This window comes from Gallinula chloropus (genome assembly GCF_964237585.1).
Source record: "Gallinula chloropus genome assembly, chromosome: 1".
Taxonomy (NCBI): domain Eukaryota; kingdom Metazoa; phylum Chordata; class Aves; order Gruiformes; family Rallidae; genus Gallinula; species Gallinula chloropus.
Window position 1 is genome coordinate 19,320,063 of NC_140085.1, and position 15,320 is coordinate 19,335,382.

Genomic DNA, 15,320 nt, shown 5'->3' on the forward strand with positions numbered 1-15,320 from the left:
TGGTTTTGAGATTTTAGGTAGAGCAAACAAACCTCTGAAGAAGTGGTCATAAGGCAATCTAAACAAAAGTGTTTGTTCAGCCCAAGGATGGGGCACACAATCTTTCTAGAGCCAAAGAAAGTCGAAATACTTCTACTCTGTTTTCTCATGTTGGAGGTTGCAAGGACCCTTCTCTTGGTAACAGAGGTGTCTCACAGAAGTATGTCTCTGAAAGTCTTGGGAATTTAGAAATGTGTGAGGCTGATGTGCTTATTTGGAATAAAACTGACCAGAAATCATAACTGGAGTCTGAAGAAGACACTGGCCTAAGAGAGGAACTCTGACCCCAATAGCTGCAGCCACCAAAGCTCCTTGTGGCGTTAAGCCCAGTGAAGGCAGAGGGATATTTGTAGCTGAGAACAGCCCATTCTCAGAGCTGTCTCATTTTGGTACCACTAAAGTAGGATGCTTGGGAAAGTCCCCTTATTTTTTCGTTGAAGAGGAGCCGGTGCCAACGTAAAGAAGCCTGGCAGAACGCAAGGGCAGGTTTAAGCAGGTTCAGCCAGGGGAGTGGGGCTCTGGAGGCTTTACTAGCTTGGTGCAATCAGCACTACACAGCCTGCTCTCCTGGGGTCTCCTGCTGGCAGCATGTTTTGATGGGACCTGCTTTTGCCAGCAGAGTCTGGAGAAGCAGCTCTGCCTACACCCACCTAGTCCCTGCCTGGAAGAGGAAGGACAGAGAGAAGGTTGAGAGGTGATAGTTAGGGAAGAAGGATCCAAAAACAGAGAGCCTCCTGGAGATCTGCAAACATATCCAGGGGCGCAATGAGGTTCCACAGGGTCTGGAGAAAAACCCAGGTCTGTGATCTTTCCTAAATGAGGATGTCTCATAATGTAATGAGCCAGGCCTCTCTCAATGGGTACCCGGGGGCAAACTGCTCTCACTTTTCTTTCTCCCCTGCTGCCCTGCCCACCCTCCAGCTCATCCTGGGCATGTTAAATGAATTAAAATTAAATGCATCTCTAATTTATCTCCATTCTATTCTCCCTGGAGAATGATTGTCCCAGGGTGATCCCTCCGATAATGAGAAGACAACTGCTTTCGAAAATTAAAAAATACTTGCTATAGAAACCCCAAAACCAAATGCCCTGAGATTAACAAGGAGGCTAAAAACCCCAGAGAATGCAAATTTGCAGAGATTAGCAGCTGTTCAAATGCAAGATGATCACCCAATGGCATATGCTTCCAGAGCATTGACTAAAGATCTACAGAACTATGAATAGATTAGGAAAAAATGCTGGCAATTGCTTTGGCTTTGCAGTGGTTTCATGGATATTCTCACAGGCAATTGGTGGAGTCAGACGCCCACCCTGCGCTGGTAGAAAACCAGGGTGGGACTCACTGCCCAGACATCTGATCGTGAAATTGGAGGAATATTTGTTAGCAAAATTCCAGTGTGTTTTCCAGAGAGAGGGTATGAGGGGAAAGGAAATGACTGCCAGAATGACTCCAGCCTTGCTTCTTTGTAAAACTTCAGCAAGAAGCACAAAATGACCCAAAGCTAACAGGCTGGGGAGAGAAGGTCTCACTGAACAAGCGTAAACATCCCAGCATTGCAAACACGACACCTTTTTGGAATGATAACAGCAATGGGATTCCTTACAGAGGACTTTATTATGTCACAAAGCACAAGGTCAGACATACTAAATCACAGCACTTGTCTGGGGACTGAGACGTGTAAGAGGAGCCTAGATGATGTCTGTTGTAGGTGTGGTGCTAAAGCCATTAAAGACCTGCAAGTGCTGAGCTTAAGATGGGAAGAAAAGAAAAGCACAGCCAGTTATGGGAAAAGCAGATTGCCTGGGAAAGCCTTGAGCCTGCTGGTGTTAGATGTTTCCCGACAAGGGTTCAGGTGCTGCCCACACAAACGCAAGCTTAAGGACATGGAAATCGGCGGATTGGTTCCTCATTACATACAGACCCAAAATCTCCCCCAAGCAGAGGCAACCCAGACCTCCAACCCAGACATCCTTGCCCCTTCCGTCCCCTCTGCCCTCTGCCCCTGCTTCCCTTCCCCATGCTCAGTTGTTCCAGCAGCAGCCTCCACGCTCGCTGCTGTCTGCGTGCCTGGCTTGGATGACCTTTCCCCGGGACAATGGCTGCTATTGAATCTGGGCAGGCACAGCCAGCGATCACACGGAGCTGCAGACGCAACGGTCCCATGGCTGCAAAGAGGGTCTTGCCCGGCACAGCTGGGAGCGGGGGAGGCCGGCCTGGGAAAAAGGCCTCAGCCACGAGCCTGCCTTTCATTGCGCTCGGTGGCTCATGCGTCACACGGATGGCTCCGTGGTTAGATACGCGTCTTAGCCGATTTAGTCCCACTGTGAGATGCCAGAGCCTCAGCACTGAAAATTAAAGTCCATAACGCGACTTCAGGAGCTTACAGTGGTGGTAAATACCTTCCCATGTGCCCACACACCAGAACAGCTTTGCTAGGGAAAAAATGATCTCAAATGGTTTCGGAGAGATGGTTACTTTGATTCACCGAGTCCTGTGTGGCAGGGGTACCATGACAGGGTAGTCATCTTAGAAAACACCTAACATCTTGTGGATGTGGGACTAAAAGGAAGGACCCAATTTATTGACTAAACCCCCCTACTGGCCCTCTCCACAAGGCTCGGGATGTCTGCTTCCCCACATCTGCCATGGGCTAACAATTCCTCCCTGTCTCACCAGGGAAAATATATGAGTCAGTGCACACACAGAAATTGCAAGATGGAAATTGATATCTGAATGCTGTGATGATGATGAATATTACTATTGTTGCTATCATTGCTAGTGCCAGAGAGCACTAAATGATCTGTTCTGTATAACTCGCGCTCCCTCCCCCCAGCCCCTTCCAGCTTGTCTGCATTTTGACAGAAACATCAGTCCTAGTTTGGCATTTCTACCCAGCACCACCACCTCTTGGTAAAAATCACAGGTCTTTATGAATCAGAGCCCATTGCTGCATCCCTCCCCAGAACTAGAGCAGGAGCAGAGAACACCCTGCTGCCGCTAGCTCTGGATGAGCCCAGTCCCTCAGCAGGAGGTCGGCATCACTCCAGATCTGGGATGCAGTAATGATAGAGATGAGGGGGGCACCTGCTCCTTAAGTGTGCCTGCTTGAACACAAAAGACAGGAGGAAAGGCTCTTCTAGCCCCACCATGAACTAAGCTGCAACCCCTAAGACCAGAAGAAGAGGCAGGAAAAAAATACATAGTATTAATGTACTGAAGTCTTTAGATTGGTAATTTCCATCAGTGCCAAAGGCAAAAAACATCTCTGGAAACATGTAGAGTCAGGAAGGAACCTCAGGGCAAACTTTGAATACAGAAAGGCACTACATTAAAAAAGTACACTGATATCGTCCAGGTACTAAAAGGTGCTCAGCACCCCTGGCTGAACCAGCAGTTAGGGTGGCCCTCTACTAGCTCTGTTTCTGGGTATAATAGCTTCTGAAGGAAGGGAGCAGCTGCTCTCCAAATCCAATTATTTCTTCTCAGCCACATATCCAGGTTATCCTCCAGACCGCTGGCTTGTCCGGGGCCAGCAAACACCAAGCAGCTCTCACGGTGAGGGTGGTGAGTGTCCCTGCACACACAAGGGGATTAAAGGTCTGTATCAACCAGCCCTGTCCCCACAGGCCACTCCAGCCTGAGTTCCCACACGTGTCCTTGGGAATGTGCCTCCCTTGGAGTGGATAACAGATACCCAGGATTTGTTTTGCTGGCTGGGACAGTTTCCCTGCGGAGCGGGGGGGAAAGGGGGGTTAATTCAGGGTTTCATTAACCCAACAGTTGATTGCAACAGCAACTTGTCCTATATAGGAATTGTGTCAGGGAACAGGCTGAGGAGGAGGGGGAGAAGACCGGGGGTTACAGCACCTCTGCTGCTTCCTCCAGCCTCGCTTCCCTCAGCCAAGGCTCAGAGGAATCCCAGCTCCAGGCTCGTCAAACTGCAAGGGCAAGGCAAAGCTGTGCCGTGGCACACGCCAGTCTCACATAGGAAACACAGGTGATCCCACAGGCATGGATATGGGGACACACATGAGCCCCCAGGGAACCTCCAGGCTATTTGCATGGCATCCATTCCATGCAAGAAATTATACAGCAAAAATGTCCTTGCACACGCTTACGTGGCCTCCTGGAGATGTGTGGAGCATCCCTTGTGTGGAGGCAGAGCCACCGACACAAACATCCCACACAGCCGCGGGGATACTCCCCAGCATGAAGAGAGAGGGATGAGGAGTGGGTGGTTTCAGGCTTGTTTTCTGCTGGTCTAAGCTTCTGCTGCCAGCAAAAGGGCTGGCTGTACCTTCTACAGCTTCCATCACCACAAGCAGGCAGGTGGCAGGGTGGCAAGCGGAGCTGATCCAGCTGAAAACAATCCCAGCAAAATGAACAAAACCAGGGGGGAAGAAAAAAGAGGGAATGCACAGCTGGAGGGAGAGGGGAAAAGGTAAGAGAGCTGCTTTCTCCAGAAGCTTTTTTCCAAGCAACTCACGCCAATTTTGAAACCACACCCTCAGTCACAGACAGAGATGTAAATATGTCTGTTCCCAAGCAGAGCCGCATCACAGGGACACCCCTCCTGCCCAAAAACACCCACTTGTCTGCCCTGAATGGCTGGGGAGCAGGATGGGATAGGGGGTTGCTCAGTACCTCTGGAAGGGCCTTGGTGCAGCTCTGGGAATGTGTGAGAGGTAGAAGGAGGAACAGGGAAAGGAAGGAAGGAGCCTTTGTCACCAGAGTGAGCTTTGTTCGACCGGCATTGCTGAGACTCTTGCAGCCCTGCAGAAGCTCCTGACTGAGCGAGCAGGGGGCCAAGGAGAAAGAGAGGCCAGCCAGGTTGACAAGAGGGGCTGCACCATTCCTGGAGCTGTTTTCTCAAGATAAGTCTGACCTATTTGCAGTCACTCCAGAGCAGTAGCAGAAGCCAACCTTTACGTCTGACTTGACCTTCTATTGTGGCTCAGACACTGGAGGAGATTAGGGCAATAATCAAAAAACTCCCAAACTTTGAGGCATAGCTGGCATGGTACAAGAAGCCCAGGCTCAGCAACAACTGTCAGCTCCAAAACAGCCCATCTGACATATCCTTTGCCAAACAGATTGACTTGAGAGGCTGGGGTGTCCAGAGGTCTTGAACTCACAGCATGTGTGTCTGTGATCATTGCTCCAAAAATCCCATGGGGCACCTCTCAAAGCAAGAACTGACCACCTCAATCAATGGCTTTGAGTCAAGTCCAAGCTGCTGTGGCACACAAGCATGCCAGAAGCACACAAACGTGCCAGAAACATCAAGCATGCCATCCTTTTCTGCTTAGTTAAGACAAGTTCAGATCCAGGCCATAAATAATTGTGGGGGGAGAGAATGACAAGAAAGATGGGAGACTGGAGTGCTCTGAGACACAGAAAAGGGACCAGAATCCGTATTTCAAGTATCGCTGGTTGGTTGTTTCGCTGGAAAGGACAAGGTCTTGTTGCACCTCAGAGCACATGCCTCTTCTCAAACCAGGGAGTGGTCCAGGATGTGCATGAGATGAACTGTGTCTTCTGCTGCCCAAGCAAGTGTCTTGGCAGGTTAGGGAGAGAAAAATGGGATGTGTGTTCCTTCATCACTTCTGGACTTCAGGAATTGAGTCCATGAGCCCAGCGCCTTTCCTCAAAACCTAAGTGGGCAGGAGAAGAAAAGTAATGTCTTCAGGAAACCCATTTAGGGGGAACATGAGGAAAGCAAAATGTTTTGTATGTTTTAATGACATTCTCATCAGAGGTGTGAATAAGAGACTGTATCCCCTTGCCATGTCTCAGGCAGATGAATGCACCCACTGTGCTGGACAGTCCTTGAGAGGTGATGATGGTCTTCTGCTAGCACTGGCAGCACTGCCTGCAGCATGGTGCGGTGTGGGCAGCCCCATCTGGGCACTGCAGGGATCTTCTGGGCCCTGTTGGCCCCACACAAGGTCAGGTAAGTTGCCCTGCAAAGGCAGAGACCCAATGCACAGGGAAGGGCTAGTCTTCAGGTGCAGATGGTAAAGACCTGCCAGCTGGGCTTGACTTCAATTCCAGCAAGAACTTGAGAGGGCTGGGGTTTTTTAATTTCTTTTTTAAATGGGGATTTTTCAACATTGAAAAAGCATCTTTGGATCCCAGCTGGGTCTAAGTGCCTGCGAGACGTGAGGGTATATCTGTACCACACTTCTCTCCTTTATCTGGATTTTTCCATTCTCTGAGGTATCACAACCCTCCCTCTGCCCAAGATAATGGAGAGGCAAGCGAAATGGCATTTTAAACTCTTGGCTCCTTCTACCAACAATTGGACAAAGCAAAGAGGCAGGATGGGAGAAACTGGCTTTCTGGAAACTTCTGTTAGATGGAGAGGGGTCACACCCCCTTCAATAGAGATTGGAGTCGGGGGTCATTTTACATCTGCCTTTAATGAAGAATAGTGGGAAGGGAAATTTAGCTCCAATGAGCTAATTAAATATATATATAATTTCCACTCTGTTAGCAAGGAAAAAAAAAAAAAAGCCTTGGAGCAGCTGCTAGGTCATTGTTTGTGAATTTAAAAATAAAAGTTTCTTGGCATAGATTGCAGAGATGGAGACAGTATCTTGCACTGTCATTCCATAGGAAAAGGGAGAGTGAGCAAAAGAAGTATGAGGCCTAAGGAAAGGATAGTTGAGCCTGATGACGTGTTGCTCAGGTGTGTCTTGGCTTTCAAGCCTCTTTTCCCTCTGGCTGGTTTAGGTAATCAACATCCTGCCCAGATGGTGAGCCTCATCAGGGACAGATTTACAGGCCCCACACCCTGAAGAACTGGGAATGTCCTGCCATGGACTTTTGGCAGCACCCTGTGTGCACTGATGAGGCTTAATGGCACCACCCACGCTCACCTAAGGCCACCACCCTCTGCTGAGGGGTTCCATTTTAGCTCAGGTCCAGTACCCCGGCCTGAGCTATGTTGTAGGTATCTCTGTGCCAGGCCTTAACCCTGACAGTCCTGATTTCCTGACTGGTTGTCCCAGACGGACTCCAGACCTTAGCTTTTGGTAGTTTTGTCTCCAGGATGCACCCTGGACCTACACCGCAGCCTTGTCTCCAGCTACTCCTGACTGGACCTTGCCTCCCCTAGGGCTGTGACTGGGATTTGTTGGGGTTGCACTTGGCCCTGGGCCAGTCCCCTGTGTGGGGAAGCCCCACTCCTGATGCTTTCTGGCTGTGAGCTGAGGTCTCTGCAGTCCTGAGCTGCACACAATGGATCCTGGTCCTCAAGCTGCATGAGACCTGTCCCTATGCCTCCTTCTTGGGTGAAGGCCACAGATCTTGCACTCCGCTCCTTCCCCAGGGACCCTAAGGCACTACTCTGTCTCCTCTGTCCCTGGAGCTCTTCAGTGCTGGTTCTCCTGTAACACCTGGCCTCTCCACAGTGGGGGCTTAGCAATCCTCCCCACGTCTGCCTATCTCCGGGACCCCTTTTTCATCTCTGTGTCTCTGAAGCAGATTCATGCCCCTGCCCTGTTCCCAGAATATGATCCCAACCTGGCTCCAAGTGCCCCTTCCCCACACTACACCCCTGCCCTGGTTCTGTGCCATCATCCTGACCCAGCTCCGTGTCCGTGCCTTGGCTGTGTGACGCCCAACCAACAGCAGCCAGAGCATTTCACAAGGAGCTGTCCATCAAGCCCTGACCTCCACAAGGTGTGAGAATGCACCTTGATGGTTGTTAGGACCCTGAATGCATTACTGGACCTTATCTCTCCTGGTCAGCCTCACCTGGGACTTGGACCCTTACACCCTCATGGAGCAGGTGCTCCATTTAACCCCAGATATGCTGTAGGTGTACCCATGCCTGGTCCTGTCTCTTGCTGTCCTGACTTACTGACTGGTTTTCGTGATGGACTCCAGACTCACTCTATAGATCACTCCATCTCCAGTCCTATCTATATCTCTGCTCAGGTACTGAAGACCTGTACTTAGATCACTGGGGTCATCACCCAGGCTAGGGTCACTCCTGACTTGTCCTCTCTTGTAGAGCAGCCCTGTTCTTGCTGCTCCCTCATGCTGGTGACAAGCCAAACCGTGGTAGGAGGCCCCATTTTCAGTAGCCTTGATGCTGGTTTTTCCCTTCCCACCCTGCTGCATCCATTAGCCTGATGCTTTCTGGCAGCGGCTGCACGTGGAACAGCAGACCTGAACTTTTCCATTCCCCAGCCTCTGGTGCTGCCAATCCCTCCCATCTGGGAACGGGCATTAAACTCGCTCTCCACTAACAAATGGCTCCTGGATCTCCCTTTCACTTCTTGAGACCAAGCCCCAGGTGTTGTTCCCTGTGGCTGAGAGGAAAGGAAGGGGGCATTCCCCTCTGCCACAGTGGGTCTGGTCTGGCTTGGTTTCTCTGCCTGCTTGCATGATGTCAGATGGGGCTGTGACAGCTCTCCCCCTGGTGCTGATCCTTCCCTGCTCCTGTCCCACCGATGGCATTGGCAGTTTTGGCACATGTGTTGCCTTTGGCACATGTGGGCGCCATCCCAAAGAGCCTGCCCCCAAACTCCTGGCCAAAGAAAAATTAATAATTAAAAAGATACTCATAATCCACCACAATCCCCTCCCTGTGCCAGATTAGGCAGCCAGGGAAAGAAAGTGAAGTGTGGGAGACCCTGGCTGGCCTCAGAGCCCCCCGCTCCACCTTCTCGCCAACTCGGTCACCAACCCAGGGAGGGCTGGAGGAGGGTCTTGGGAAACACTGTTCAAAGCTGAAGGAGCACAGGAGGAGTTTTCCTTGCTTCAGAGTCAATTCCCCAGACCATTTACTTGGATCCTCTTATCAGAAAGGACCTCTGCACCTCCAGACACCCTGCAGACATGCTGGCAAGCTCAAGTTAGCACCTGGTGTCAAATCTCGTGCAGAAAATAATGCTGGCCCAACACTCCCCTTTCCATTGACACTGAGCAGTGTGGACAATACTCACAGTCCAGGGGTTTTTTTCCTCTCCAGGAGCAAGACAGAAATGCTTTCCGCATGTGCACTTAAGACAAGTCTGTTCATCAAGAGGTGTTGGCTCCCTCCTCACTGTGGTTATGGGAAGGCTTTTTTGTTTAAAGAGGAAAACAAATGAATAGATTCCCCTGACACCCAGCCTTATCAGGCATGAACCCAAGGGAGTCCCTTGTTTAAACATCAAGAGTACATTGCTGGATAACACCCCTTCTTTCCCTCCCTTCTTGGCTTTTTTTCGGCTGGGTCAGGCTTTTTTCTGCCTCTGTTTGCTCTGAGTTGTTTGCTTCTTGCCAGACTTGTTCGGGGAAAGTGGGAGGACAGTGAGGGCCCCACAAGCCAGGGCTTCTGGGCTGGAAGAGCACAGGGGCAGCACTGCTCCAGGGACTTGCTGTGGCACAGCTGAAGGTGAGGATGCCACAAGCAGGTGGAAATATATAGGCCAAGTATTTGGGGAGCACCGGGGCCAAGAGATGAGGAGATTGAAGTGGGAGAGAAAGTTGTCTCACTCTTGACTGTAGGTTTCTCTCTCTCCTCTCTGCACATCTAACCCAGTGAGGCAAAAAACGGTGTGCTCTCCTCCCTGCCTGACAAAATAGAGACTAGAGTTGAACTTGGAATTCCCCTCTGTCTCATCACTGGGGAGACAGGGTCTTGGTGGTGATCTCACCCCGTCAGAAACCTTTCTGTGCACAAGGCTAGCAAGCAATGAAGAGGGAGGCTGGGGAGGAGGAGGGGACTCATGGCAGGAAACCAAGAACACATCAGACGCTCTAAATTTAGAACTTTTTATTCAGCTCGGACAATATTCCTTGATTTCTCATTGTTCAGGAGAGGGCAGAGGGCAGGGGATCTATTGAAAGGCTTTGTCCTGAGAGATGCCACTTTGTCTGGGTATACGGGGGCGGAGGAGTTGCAGATCGGGTCGGTCTGGCGTGGGTGAGAAGTGCATGTCCCACTGCTCCAAATGGCTTTGGGATGAGATGGTGGACAAGTGTCTCTGAGCAGCCCTGGTACCTCAAGGCAGAGCTTGGGACTCCCCTCGACCCCACACACCCACCACCATCTGTGGTCAAGGTGGCAGTACGGGCTGGCATGAGGGCCCCTTGGCAAGCACCCGTGCCCGGCGAGCGGCACCTTTGTTTTGGGGCAGGTCCCCATGCCAGCAGGGCGTCAGACACAGGGCGTGTAGGATAAATACACACCTGCGCTATGCGTCTCGCTGCCTTTCCAGCGCCGCAACTCAAAGTCTATTTTTAAACTCCCTCCTTTATTACACAGGCCAGCAGATAGCAACAGCCTGGCCCCCGCCAGGCCAGGGTGCTGCTCTCCTGCGTGCCCCGGGGAGTAAGTGGGGTGACCTACACACCACGCAGGGGGTCACCAGCCCAGGGATGGGATGCAGGGTGGGCTCTGGGCACGAACCCATTCCTCTCTCTCATCACAGGCTCAAGCCACGGCGAGTGCAGGCAAGGTGGGGCCCCCAGCTGCCTTTGTGCTGTCGCAAACCAGCTGCTGGCTACCCCGGGACAAGGGTGCCGCAGGGTGTTGCATCCTGCTGTATCAAAGGGGTACCAGCTTTGCTCAGGGCCTGCGGCTTACAGGAGGTAAATAAGCTGAGGGTTGGGCACAGCGTCACCAAATCTGCCGAACGCTGGTGTCGGCACAACCGAATTGGCACAGGCGGGAGGAGCAGCCCTCACCGGTAGCACACACAGGGCTTTCAGCCTCAGCCCATGCCCTGACCCCCAGCAAGCAGCACATAAAGCGGGTTTTGCCCTGCCCTGTGAGCAGTGATAGCAGGTGGGAGAGGAAGGAGAGCTGCTTGCTTTTGGTTTTCGACCCTCATCTTCGTTTCACGTCATGAGTCACGTTCTGAGCTAAGTAACTGCTGGGGCTATTTTTACTCCAGCTCAGCAAGCTTCCTTCTCTCTGCTGCCACTCGCCGCCACCACCGCCACTCGCTGCAGACCCAGGGGCAAAGGATGGGGAGATGGTGAGTGGCAGAGGCCGTGGGCAGGGGAAGTGGTGTTTGGGGTGGTGTCAGTGGAAAGGGGGACCGCTGCCCACCTAATGAATTTGGAAACAAAAATAGTATATGCCTCTTGAAAAAAAACAGATGACCTGCGATGTGTGGTGTATTCAGGCACATGCGTATGTATATATTTATTATACTGGGAGAGGGGAAGGGGGGGAGGGAGAGAAATTCCTTTCGAGTGCTATTCACCAGTCTGGAAAAATAAAGAAGGAAAGCAGAACATTTTTTCCTTTCATCAAAACAGGAAAGAGAGGGGGAATGGGGTGGGGAGCAGATCCATAGACATAATGGATGGTTGCCAGAGTAAGGAAATTGTTCCCTTCTACCCTAATCTTGAGGGCTGGGGGTGAGAAATATACGGTAGCGTGAGCAGGGAAGGCTGCATCCCCTCCTCCCCACCTGGTGTAGGAAGGGGTGTGCGCACAGGGAAGCGCTAGGAAATCAGTCCCCCAGCTTTGCCCTTCTCTCTTTGAATCCTGCTTGAGCCATGCACTTGCAGAGATGTGAAATGCCTTTTCATCCACCTTCACCCCAAACCGTGGGGCAGGAAACCGCGGCCGGTGTGAACCCTCTCCCTCTCTGCCGCTGTCAGGGGCCGTGCTCTGCCCTTGGCATGCGTCTGTGCGCTCATCCCCCTTCCCCATCCTCTCCTCTCTGGCAGGTTTCTGCCAGGAATGGGTGAGAGGAAGGAGGTGGTGAGGGGCTGGGGGAAATCCCGCTGCCGGGGAGAGACACCCAGAAGGGGGGGTTCCCAGAGGAAGTCTGGCAGGTCCCATCAAACGCCTGCTCTCCAGGTGACACCTTCCCTTTTCCCCTGGAGCCAGTTGCTCTGTGAGGGCTTTACTCATCCTTGGAAAGCATTTTCCCTGCCAGCACCAGGGGCAAGAAGGCAAATTATGCAAGCCCTGGGCACTCCAAGGCTCTGCCTTTCTCCAGCACCAAATACAAACACCAGACTCCCTGCCTGTCTCTGTCTCCTTCCTTTGGTCTCTCTTCTCCTTTCCTGCTTTCTTCCTCCGTTAGTCTGAACCCAGTCGCCAGGACCTCGAGGCAGCTCTCAGAGTGTCATACAATGACTCTGTTCTGATCACTTGGGTCGGGATAAACCTCATATGAGTGGGTGATGTGGGGTAAAAGCGATGCGCCTGCAGGATGGGCCTCCTGGTGTAAACTAGGCATAAAACATACTCTGAGTGCTTCATTTCAGTGTCACGGCTGCACCCCTCCATTGATGACTGCGGCAGCCCCGCGGAGTAGGTGTAGGGATTGCTCATAGTTCTCCTGAACTGAGATACCGGAGCGGGAGCAACACCTAAGTTGGATACCTGGTGTGGGCGGTCTGACTACACCAGGTATGTGCTGTCAACACCTCCTAATTTCTTTCCATTGATTGTTTTTCAAAATAAGACGACTCACGGAGAGGCTGAGACATCTCAGCTGTTCAGACTGAGTCTGGCTTTCCATTGTAAGCCCTGTTTTTCTTTCTCCTGTTTCACAATTCTGTCCCCGCTCTAAAAAAAGGTAAAGAAAAAAAAATATATCATCCCTCACATCATGCCTCTGCGGATGGCAGTAGATCATTTTTTCCACCAACATGAGATGAGGAGAGAGCAGCCTTGTAATAAGGAACTGCCTATTGTCCTCGGACACGTGTTGCCCTCCTTCCTAGTGATAAGAAAATAACGGAGGAGATGAGTTCAGCTGTTCGCAGGTGAGAAAGCTGTAGTGGTGGTGAAAGTGTTTTAATAAGAAATCCTGCTCCAGGCTCTTGTAAAATCTCTGGTTTTGTTGCAGTTTGTCTGCAGGGCCATAGCCAGCTAGCACAGTTGTGAGGAGACTGTGTCAAGTCACAATCCTCTAACAAGACATTTGTATGGTTCAGTGGCTTCCTGTAGCCTTGAAGTTCTTCCCACCCTATGCAGTGGTGGTTTCAAACTCTTGCCTAGAGACATCTGGGACACCAATAGCCCTGCAGGCCTCCACACACACCCCACAGGCCAGATGAGGGGAAGATAAGTGTCCCCATTAGATTTAGGACTCCATGGGATAAACAAGCAGCCAATTTCACAAAACCAAAGGAGCACCCATCTGGCTCAAGGCACAATTTTAACTCAACGCCGGTGAGACTGGCAGAGTTTTTAGTGACTCTAAAGACCTCACTAGAGAAAAATCTGTCCCTGTCTTCAAAGCAGAAAGAGTGAGGAAAAGCGCCTGAAGCCTGAGTGGCCTGGATATCATTTTGCTCTATTTCCAGGCAGGGTCATAGGTAGATGATTCGGCAAATTCCAAACATCCTCTTCCTTGCTGTCTGGAGGTTCCACAAGGAGTAGCTTTTTGTTCCTGATGTCAAGCTTCTAAAAAGTGTCCGGCATCATCCACATGAAAATAAATAACTCTATTTCTATCCCAGCTCACATGTAACGTAGCCGGATGTTTAAAAAAACCCCAACACATCACACACAGCCCCCCCCAAACCAGGCCCTGCAGCAGCTCTTGCTGCTACTGAGCAAGACATTTGCAGCAGTCCCTGCCAGCTTGCTGCTGAGTCCTTCTCTCCATCAGTGACAGCTCTCCCTGCTGAGGAGTTTAATCAGCCCTCCCACACGCAGGCTATTCTGTCCTGTCCCACTACAGCAAGGGGGACCCCCTACACAGCTTAAACAAGGTGGAGTGGGGTTTGTGGAGCCACCTCAGGTTATACAAGGGCAGAGATCCCCCAAGTGCTTCCACTTACCCCTTATGAACTGTATGAACACAGTAAGGTCATGGACATTTAGGACCCAGCTGCCCTCAGCTCCCTCTACACAGACAGAGGATTTCCAGAGGTGGATTTGCCATCCTGAAACTTTGGCTTTCACCCCACTGACTGCCAAGGAACCCAGGGCTACAGTGTTCCTTCAGCTGGTGCCATTTGGAGCAAAGTCAGATAGACCCAGACCCTTTTAAAACACTTTTTTTGGAGTTTCAGCACCTGGGTGGACATTAGGGTAGTAGCTCCACCCTGCCAGGGGATCAGAGCTGAATTGTCATCATGTGAAATGGCTGGTACGCTGCTGGCAGGCCAGGACAGAGAATGAGGGGAATTCTAAGAGCGTCCTGAGGAATTCGGGGAGGGACGGGGCTAGTGTGGCTGAAGCATCTAAGGTAAAGTTCTGTTAAGGTCTCTGGCAGTGGAAGCAAGAAAAGATATGTGTTGTATTTCCACTTCCTCCCACTCGAGCTCCAAAATTGGGACTGAACCACTTCAGACTCTGTTTGAAGGACTCCCAGGACACTCCTTCTGTCTGCATTCATGCACCTCATATGGCCCAGGCTTTGGAGCTGGCGCAGCTCTGACAAACTTCCCATTTGCAAACTACCCCCCTTCTGGGTCAGCATGAAGTGTCGGTAATCCCTTGCCACCTAAGTATGACATGCTGCCCTACCACAGGACCTCCCATTTTGTGTTAGAGTTACCTCTGTCTGTGAAGGGAGGAGCAGAGGAACCATGCCATTTTAAGGAAGCGATGGAGGACCCCCAGTCCTCCTTGTGTCCCTGTGCTTCCTGACCAACATCCACATCCATGAGACCATGAGTCAGGTTCAGGGGTGTAGCTAGCCGAGCTGGGAGGTGTTGTCAGATGCCTACTACAGAAGAACATTTGGTGGGCTGCCCGCTGCTCGGTTCTGGTAGCTGCTCCTTGTATTTGGACACTTTGGATGGTGCATACACAAGTGCTGGTGCGAGACCGTGTGTTTTAAAGCGGCTTGGCTGCATGAGACTCGCAGGCACCTAAGGGAGCATGTGTGATGCTGTGAGATGAGGCCACTGGTATGCCAGTGGGTGTATGTATGTGAGAAAGGAAAGGAGAGGGGGAGAGTGAAGGAGAACACATGGATGCTCAGGGATGTGTGAATGAGACAAAATTTGCACGTAGCTGTGCATGCAAGCGGCTCAAATAGAAGCGTGTGCGTAGCATAGAAAAAGCAGGGAGGATGCTTGGGATTCAGAGCGAACGCCTGCTGAGCGCCTGCGGTGCATGACGGTGCAGGAATGGATCGGGGGATACGAGCCTGCACAAAGATGGTGTAGAAACCCCTCCTGGTTGTGCCTGGAGTGTGCTTTGCCAGTGTGCAACTCCCCACCGGGAGATGGCTCGTGTGTGCATGGGAGGGCGTGCGTACTGGTGTTTTTTCAATAGGATATGACTCTTTCTTGAACTCACCTGTTTGCAGCCTTCCTCTCCCCATCTTTCTCCCCCCCCCCCAGCAAATATCTG